At 31.7% G+C, this 9,931-nt stretch overlaps 1 protein-coding gene across 1 annotated transcript in view; it reads left to right on the top strand.

The window, feature by feature from the left end:
- The first annotated feature begins 511 nt into the window (after nt 1-511).
- Nucleotides 512-9,931, top strand: part of LOC119636116 — a 40,698-nt gene continuing 31,278 nt past the window's right edge. Inside the window, exon 1 of the mRNA XM_038031258.1 lies at nt 512-660. The gene's annotated coding sequence lies outside the window, so the exon portion shown is untranslated. The remainder of the gene's footprint in view (nt 661-9,931) is intronic.

Below are 9,931 nucleotides of genomic sequence, written 5' to 3'. Positions count from 1 at the left end.
CTTTGAACATATTCAAGTTGTTTTCAAAAGATATTAATTAAAAAAGATTGATAATCTTAAGATGATAATCTTAACTAATATACATAATAATCTAACTGTATATATATAATTAAGATAGTAATCTTAACTAATATGAATTAAATAAACGTTTAATCCTAATAATAATCTTTGACTTTAAGGCTTGTTTCATAAATATCTTAATCAAAAAAAATTTTGTACATAATTGTTAATTTACTGCGGCAATTTCTTACCTAATTCTCTTTATTGCTGGCTGTTGGCAATCATACCCTTAAAATATATTATAAGCGAAACTTGGTAGCACTTTGTATTTTGTTTTGTAATCAAAAAATCAAAGAGAGCTAGGCAATAAAAAAAAGTCAGTTCATTTGTCATGAATGTGGAATTAAATTGACGGAATTTTTTTCAAAGCTTAAGGAAAAAAAAAAAAAGAAAGGAAAATAGATTAAAAAAAAAAACTATTGAAATACAAATACAAAATAAGTAAAATACGAATGGTAGAGACACTAATAAGAAAAATTTGAAAAATGAAAAATACAAAACTAAATAGGGTTCTAAACAAATAGTTATGCGAAAATGTAAAATAAGTAAAATAACGAAAAAAAATCGGTAAATAGAATAGTCAATTCGGCGAGAGTGCGTGTAAGTGGGTATGCAATGCAATGTTAAAAGAATGCAATTGCAAAGAATATTTCAAAAATATATATATTTTTTCAAAATAACAACACAGAACTTTAGAAAAGAAAATTGAAAAAAATTATAAGTGCAACCAGAAGAGGAGGCACCACAAGAATAAATAATAATATAAAACGAGAAAAGAAAGGAATAATAATAAAAAAAAAAAGAAAGAAAACCGAAGGTTGGTTATCGCTTGATTAACGTTAAGTTGCGTTCGTATATTTTCTTTGTGTAAATAGTTAAACTACATAAAAACCGGTATTTATAATTTTCTTAAACGTAAAAGATATGATGCTTGTTTTTTCGTTTTTTTTTTGTTTGTTTTTTTTTTTTCTTTTTTTTTGTAAAAAAAAAAATATGTTTAATGAACTATTTTTCATTTGCTGCTGGCTGCTGTTATGTTACAAAGTGGCTAATTCCAATTGGAATTCATTGATATACTTCCAACTGTATATGAATGTTTCACGAGTGGGTGTTGAAGTTTTTATATATGTGTATGGAAAGCAAAATGAAACTCCCTCGCACATAACCACCAAACAAATAAAATAGTTAAAATATCTTTATACTATAGAGCATCTGTGTTTCATGTTTGAAATGACGTTAATTCGAACACAAAATAACAATAAACGGATGACGAACACTAATGTGTTATTGTCGTTGGATATACCTTTTTATTTACTTTATATATATACATATATATTGATATGTATATGTATAAATTACCTTTTACTATAGTTCGCTGCAAATTTTATGCACATCCCTTTCACATAAAGTTTTGTAAATTTTAGTATATGTGTGTGCGTATCATCTCTCTTTCAATCTACATCTCTCTCTCTTTTTCTCTATCTCTCTCTCTCTCTCTCTCGCTCCCTATAGTTAGGCGTGTAAAGTACTCTCCTAACTTAATACATCTTTCGCGAATGGTTGTGTTTATTCTGTTATTATTGTTATCATCAACTTTAACGGCTGCGACGTGAACAACAATAATAATTATAGTAATTTCAATAACATTAACGGCAACATTCAATGACTCTACCTACGACAACGTTGACAACTACGACGAGAATGGCAACGCGAATGACGGCAACAACACCAACGACATCGACCTCCAATTTCACCCTCATTTAAGACCATTCACCACAAATGTATATACAGGCGCACACACATAATCATACATAATATAATATAATCACACAGTCAGACTCTGGATTTGTAGATATTCTTCATATGCATTATATGCATTTCTATACAAATGAGCACAAATACATGTTTATAAATGATTTCAAATACCTTATATATATATACATATATATATATCAAGTCAATGTTTGCATATGAGTTCGTGTCTTTTAAATTATACTTTAATTGTTGTGTAATTAAGTAATTTTTTTTAACAAAGATTTTATTCGCTACAAACTTGTTCTAAAATGATGTCAAAACTCTTGTTAAGTAAAACTGAAAAGTACCTGCAAAATTCTACCCTTCAACATAGTTAACTAAAGAGGAATGTTGCAATCTTTCCAAAATCTTTGTTTTTTGAAAGGGCTTGACTTGAGCGAAAAATTAAAATCAACATTTGCGGTCTCTGTACATTTCTGCTTCTAAGGCATTACAGAGAATTTCATTTCGTGCAATAATCCGGTATTAAGCATAATAAATAAATACTTTAGATGTTTAAATTTCAACTTTAAGGAAGGAAACTTTATGAAAATGTATGGTTAGAAATTTTTGAATGGCCAATGATCTTTAATCAATTCTTCTTATCGCTTAATGGAATTCTCTCGTTGCTTCACACTAGTTCTGAAATATATTGAAAGCAAAGGGACGTTCATTGGGATGCAATATTTGAGGGAGATTAGAGAAAATAATTTAAGCAAAGGTGATTTCCACTTCAAAAATAATGTTTAATGTGAAAGATTTGCCAAAACCTTCATCGCTCAGCTGGCTATAAGGGGAACGCGCTCTACGCCTGCCAATATCCACAACTAACAATTAAATAAAAATTAGCCATTTTAACAGTATAGAAAACGAATTTTTTAAAAAAAGTCTTACGTGGAAGAGATCCCAATGTGGACTTTATCCAAATTCTGTATAACGGATTCTTTTTTTTTTAATTCATACAATTTATTATTCTTCAATTATATTTGCCGCCAAAGTAGTAGGATGTAGGCATAGGTGTCGCACGTAGGCTTGCTTTTGCCGGCAGCCAACTTAATGAAGGACGGGCGGATAAACCTCCGCTTTCTAAATATAGCAAAGTAAATTTATATCATGTTATTCTGCCAGCTATGGCTATCATAAAATAGAAGAAATTAAACCTTGACCGCAATATAAAGGCTTGTTTTTTGTGAAATCTTTTACCTGGGAAGGGGTTTTAAAAAATGGTTTCTCAATTTCCATACACAAATACTATTTTTAGAAATTTTTTTTTTATGAATTTTTTTTTAAAACAGGGTAGGGACAGCAGAAATTGTCCGATCTCCAGTAATAGTTTTCCTTGGTCCAAAATATGTTAGCATATCAAATTTCATAAAAGTGTCCCGAAAACTCCAAATCAATTGATTGAGTACTAAAATATTTGGATTAGCATAAAATGGTTATCCAGGCTTAAATGATTCTCTTTCCGTTAGCATGGCAGAAGGCATATCTCAAACCGCTTAGATAGTATATATCCTCAACAACTTATTGTAATCTTACTCGGGCTGAGGCATCTTACAAATAAAAGTATTCAGAGGGAAAGCTTTAATGTGCGAAAGGCCCCTTGAAGTGTTCTTTTCAGCTCAGATGGTGGATGGCTTGAAAAACGGATATTAGTTGTTAGTCTACCTAACTATCTCAATGTCAACAGAAAAATTAACCGCATATGTTCTCGGCAAATTATTCAAAACAAGTTTCTCCATGAATTTAATCGTCTAATATGTTCCTAAAGGTTGACTAAAACGTACAACACATTGAACGGCAATTATTATGCTATTATCGAAAGCTGTTCGATAAGATTATATTTTAGCACGACAATGCTCTGCAACACGCTGCTAAACCAATGTCGGACTTGTTTCAATCCTTTCATATAAAATCCAACGGTTCAGATCTTATATAGATATAAAGTGATAGCATGAATCTGGAATTTCACAAAAAAAAATGCTGCCTTTCCTGTAGGGATACTTGGCTTCAAAAGATGGGGAGAAACTGCTGCTAAGTTGTAAATCAGATTTTGTTTAATATCTTCTTTCATAGATATATGAACAAAGGTATGCATAGAGAGAAAAATGCAAAGCATTCGAATTTATAATTATGAACGATCCGTCTGAGTGGCCGAGTGGGCAAGAGTCTCGACTACCAACTCAATGGTCGTGCTTTAAGACTTTAGTCTTAGAATTTATTCTCTGGCTAAGTTTATAATAATAATAATAATAATAATAATAATAATATAATTATGAACGAAAGCTTTGGTTTACCTTTAAATATTGTGGCTTCGGTTCGTTTAAAATTTAATTATATGAATTTTTCTAAATCTTCCCCGTCCTTCCACATTTCTTATCTGCTCTCCTCTTTTTTTTTTGTCGTATAGCAAATGTTAGTAATTTTGAACTGTGTCTGTGCGGTTGCTGATAGAGTTATTTCTTACACCATTTTATTTCCGTTCGTATATTTTTCGTTTTCTTCCTCTCCAAAGCTTCTTTCCTGTTCTATATGCAAAACAAAAGGATTTAATTAGTTTTTCAGTCACTCATGAATGAATTTTGCAAAAAAAAAAAAAAAAACCCCTTTTTTTTTTTTTTTTTTTTCTTTTTTTTCTTAAAACTTTCTTTCTTTCTTTCTTTTACTTATAGTTAATAAAAATATTTTTTATTTTTTTCACATTTCCCGACCAGTACCTACGGTAAGGATTTAAATCGAGTGCTGTCCGCAACTAATGGAGGATACATTTAAATAGCAAGGATCCCCTAGATTGTTGTACTTGCTCTAATAATGTTGAGAATTTCATGCAAAATGTACTACCGTTTGCCCTAAGAGATCAAATTTCATTCATTTTCATAATTCAAATCTAAGTTCATCAACAGTCAGCAGTCACAGGCAATTTTATCCCTTAAGAGTTTGAGTTGTTGTGTTATCTAATAGGAAAGTAAAATATTATTATATATATTATTTATGGAATCCAATGTTTTCAATATGCATTTGAAGAGCGTCTTTGGAGCAAAGTTATCTTTCCCTTGTTTTTGCCACATCTAATCATATCCCATTTTGACATATTTAGAACTCAGAAGATTTATTTTTTTTTTTTTGGTATGTTGAATGGAGATGGACTAAGCCAATAGATTTGTGGCTTAAATATCCGGAAGATTTATTTGAAACCAACTTCTAAGAGTTAGTTCCTGTACATTATCATTATCATTAAAAAAAAAAAAATTTTTAAACCTTAACCTAGGATACGAGCATCTAATTACCATACAGAGAGAGAGAGAGAGAGAGGAAATCTCATATAAATATGTAAATATATACAGACGTTGCGGAACTTGGACCAATGTGCCACAATAACCTCAACTTTCATCATAAAATACTAACTGTTGACTTTCGTTTCCATGTGAAAGCTTCCTATAGCCTACACCACTTGTGGTGCAGGATATATGATAGAGCCACGATTCAGAATCATTTTCTAAATTGAAAAAAAGCCTGTCTCTCCATCTCTCCGTGTGATGTCTGGCCGTGTGCAATTGTGGGTTTGGCACACAGGCCGCATTTTTTGACATATATGGATGAAATTTAGTGCAATGATGTGTTTGGCCCAAGGAAAAAATGATTCGGATTGGACCATTTTTTCTATCACTTCCCATATAACATCTTATGTTAAAAAGTTGTTTCGTGAATAACTATGGGGCGGTATACGGAATTTAATCATAAACAATGACGTCCTTCTGTCTTTTTACTTGTTTTCCTTTCAAGAATATCGAGGTTGAACAAGGGGTTAAACCAAATTTAACCACGTACGCGTACATGTCCTATCGATAGTAAACAAAACATCTGCTATTGTTGAAACAAAACAATTCATTAAAATCACACGTTTAAATAATTATATATTTTTATAAACATTTTGTTTTTTTTTTTATATATATTTTATACATTTTTTATATATTTTCTGTAAATTTTTATGACTATTTCGTGAGCACTTTCGTATAAGCAACAAGTAAGAATATAGTAATCGGGCAAGGCCCGACTGTTAGACACCCTAATACATACATATCAAAAATTATACATTGATACATGTGATCTGAGCTCCCGTTACCGTTAGCTTTTGGGCTAAATTGCTATTATGAACAAATTTTTGTCATAAAATAATTAAACAATATAAATATTTATTATTCGTGAGAGCTTTTATATAGAGTGGGGGTTCAAGAAATAAACTCAGGTGATTTAAACTTCGTTCCTTTAATTTATGTATCAAATTTTCATCATAAAACATTTGTAATTAGCTCTTTTTTTGGCTTATAAGGGTCTGCATTTCCCGGGAATTCCTATATGCGACAGTATCCTAAAAATAGATCTACGTTGCCGAAATTCGTTAAGATTGATTTCTTTGCCAACTCACTATCATGAACCGATTTCGAGCATCAAATATTATAAATTATACCTTCTTACCGTATTAAGATCCAGTTTTCTGCTTGTTATGTACTATAATATATTCTGTAAAACAAGTTTTGTAACAGAGTATCAGAAAGAGTAAGAGACGAATAATTTTGAAAACTGTTAAGACCTGCAGGTCAACGTAAAATTTTGCCGGGAGTTAAAGCAAGTCCGAAAAGCTTTACGGAATCTTCACCGAACACCGTAACCACGAAGTAGAAATTAACCAAAGTTCAAATCACAATCGTCTGTGGTGACTATCAAGTAAACTGATTTAGAATCTTATCATGGCAAGGAATGCATAAATATAGATCGTATTTTTCGGACTATAAGATGCACCTGACAATAAGACACACCTGACGATAAGACGCATTTCAAGTTTATAAGATGATTTCTAGAAAAATATATTTTAATGTGATTTTCGGATCAAAATTTTTATTTATTACATAACTCATGTTAGCTCATGCTAGCAGTACTCAGTTCATCTTCATTCTCGGTACTATCACTCGTCTCGTTAATGCCACCGTTCGTATTATTTTCATCTATATCTTGAACTATTGTTCTCACTCCATGTAAACCTCAAAATATTTTAATGTTACCGTCGGACCATAAGACGTACCTTTTTTATATAGAAAAATGAACTCAAATTTTAGATATAAGATATATGTATATATTGACTATCAGAAAACACAAGAATCTTTGCGAAGATATGCATTCCAGGATAACATTCGAAATCAGTGAAATTTTCGAATTTCTTCCGTTCTATTATTATCGCATTTTTCAAAACATTCTGAGAAAGGCGGAACAACTTTTAAATGCCCTCCAACAAAAGCATTATATATTATATAGTATGTCACATATTTTATATGTTATGTATATATGTAATATGAATGAATAATGTCCCTAAATCCGTACAAGTTTCAGCAAAAATTATTGATAAGAAGAAAGGCAGAAAAGAAATGCGGAAAAAGTTTGAGAACAACTGACCTAGTGTATGGATTTTTTACTTTGTTGCTAACATTAAAATTGAAGTGAAGCATTTAACTGAAAACTATAAAATCGTTTACCTTTCGTTCGTATGGCGTTACATATAATATATTGAATTTTGAAATGCATAAGTCGACACTGATGTCGTATTTCATGCCTTTGCTAGGTTACACAATGGCGTAAACGTGAAGAAGCCAGTCAGTTGTTGCTCCATATGTTTAAATGACTGTCGCTTCGCTTAGTCTACAATATTTACCTTTAATTTTTTTTTCCATATTTTACGGCAATTCTTTTACGTCGTTTCTCACCTTTTTTTTTTTTTTTTCTTTTCCTTTGTTGTTATTATTTTCCGTCTCTCTACTGCCACTATGCCACTTTTTCTCTCTCTAACTCTCTCGCTCTCTCTCTCTCTCTGTCGCGCTTTCTCTCTCTTGGCGCTCCCTTGATGTCACGTTGTTTTGCTTCGTTGTTTTTCGAATTCATTTTCATTCTATTATTCGCGCATTACGCTGCTGAAGTGCGATAACAACAACTATTATAAATTGTACGGCATATACAATATGTTAGTGTTGTTGCTATTATAATTATTGTTATTGTAGTGGTGATGGTATAAGCGTGATTTTTGCGCATACACTCAACATCAGCATGAGTGTGCGGCGTGCATGTAGCTGAGCGGTGGAAAACAAGTCAATTTTAAACTAGACTACGGCTTGTTTAAGTGTCTGCTAAACACAATTGTGACGTAGCTATAGCACAAGAGTAATTGCTGCTAACATTTGTATTCTCTCTACATTCTTCTTCTTCTTCTTTTTTTTCGTGAAATAAATTTTCTCCTGTGCTCCTGTGTGTTATGTACATATAATTGACCGGATTTTTCTATGCTTTTTTTTATTCATTCCATTGGAAATTCATTCAAAATAAATATCAAAAAGCCGGAGATAAAATGACATCAAAATATTCGGGTTCCCCTGGTCGATAATGTGTAGGTGGTCATCGTTAACTTCTGGGAAACTGCGTAAGATTATGTATACAGTAGTGTATAAACGAGCTTTTACCTAAATATATATATATATATATATAGGTATATACATTAATATATAAAGGTTTTAAAAATTTCCGCATTTTAAGTATTTGTCAACTTAAGGCTTTTTTTGGCACGCAATACCCGGTACTCGTTGCCAAAGAAATCTGTAGTCGTTGTGTTACTTTATTTTTTATTTATTTTTTTTGCTTTTGCTGAAACACTTGCTTGACGTCTTTTTAAAGCTGCATAAACGTCACTATGTATGGCTTTTTCATAAGTTGAAGAAACAAAAAAAAAAGTGGTTTACCTCCAATATTTATTATGCTTCTTTGCATTGACTGTGGGTTTGGCTATGATGTGTGTGCGTTTGTGTGTATGTGTGTATGTGCGTGTGTGTGTGTGTGTGTGTGTGTGTATGTATGTATGTATTGTGTAAAGTGTTATTATTATGCACTCATACGCATATTCAAGAGTGCAGTTGATAAACGCGTGCATGGCGACTACCGCTGAACATAGCGTTAAATGACCGCATAACGTATTCGTTATAACAAAAGCAATAAAAATCGAGAGAAAAAAAACTAGTTCCGTTTAGATTGCAAAGTGCTTGGCTTTTATAAGATGTTTTGTTACAAGAAGAGGAAACAGTTTGTTTTTATTTTTTTTTTCACTGTAAAATTTTGCATTCACATATGAAATAATTGTTTGAAAAAAAATAAAAAATTTGGAAAAATTATTTTAATAAATTTTCCCAAATAATTAAAAACTCTTTACTGGAATTAATGATAGGTTTGTTTATGTTCAAGGCCACCTAGATGGAAAGCCAAAGGAATTACTGAACTTTACCCTACATTACTGCTCCATTACTAGCCATGCTAACTATTCCAGGGAAATTGGGATTAAGAAATTTCAAACTGTTATAAACCTTTTTTAGTTTCAGTCGCCACAAGAGTACCACTAGATCTGCTATAAGTGGGATAAACAACATTTTTCTTTAATCGCAAACTAGATATCCATTGTCGCATTTCGCTTTTGTTGATTTTAGGATTACAAATTTGGGATATATTATCCAGCTATGTGCTATCCATTCACGTCTTCTTGCCTGACTAAGTCCTTACATATTCTAAGGTCAAAGAGGTAAAAAATTTAAAACAGTGTTAATTGGAATTGCAATCCAGTATTTCCATATGGGCCGGAGACTTCTTCATCCTCATATTTTTGTCTGTCAACTACAATCAAGTACCAAATCTCTCTGCCAATTCTTATAAAATAGAAGGAAAATTCAAAGTTCCGTTGCGGGTTTGTCACGTTTTTCGGGCATGGAAGTCTTTCTTCAACATGAACCTCCAATACATCTATTCTTTGTTGAATGTATGATAAAGAAAAAAAGTCACAGCAATGCAGATTCAAGGCTTTTTAGCAATATTAGACCAAAAGGAGCGGATCAATCAATCTATGTTTTTCTAATCACTTTGAATTTTGATTTACGAACACCTCCTTGTGCAGAGTTGCACTTTTGCATATTGGAACAGAGTTGTAATATTCTATCCAGCAAAACTTGTGGCTTTTGTCATAACGCTCCAATTCGCTCCAATTTCGATAAGTTGA

Source organism: Glossina fuscipes, unplaced genomic scaffold (assembly GCF_014805625.2).
Source record: "Glossina fuscipes isolate IAEA_lab_2018 unplaced genomic scaffold, Yale_Gfus_2 28, whole genome shotgun sequence".
In the NCBI taxonomy this organism is placed as follows: domain Eukaryota; kingdom Metazoa; phylum Arthropoda; class Insecta; order Diptera; family Glossinidae; genus Glossina; species Glossina fuscipes.
Note: the sequence above shows the minus strand (reverse complement) of the source record. Positions and strands in the feature narration are given on the sequence as shown.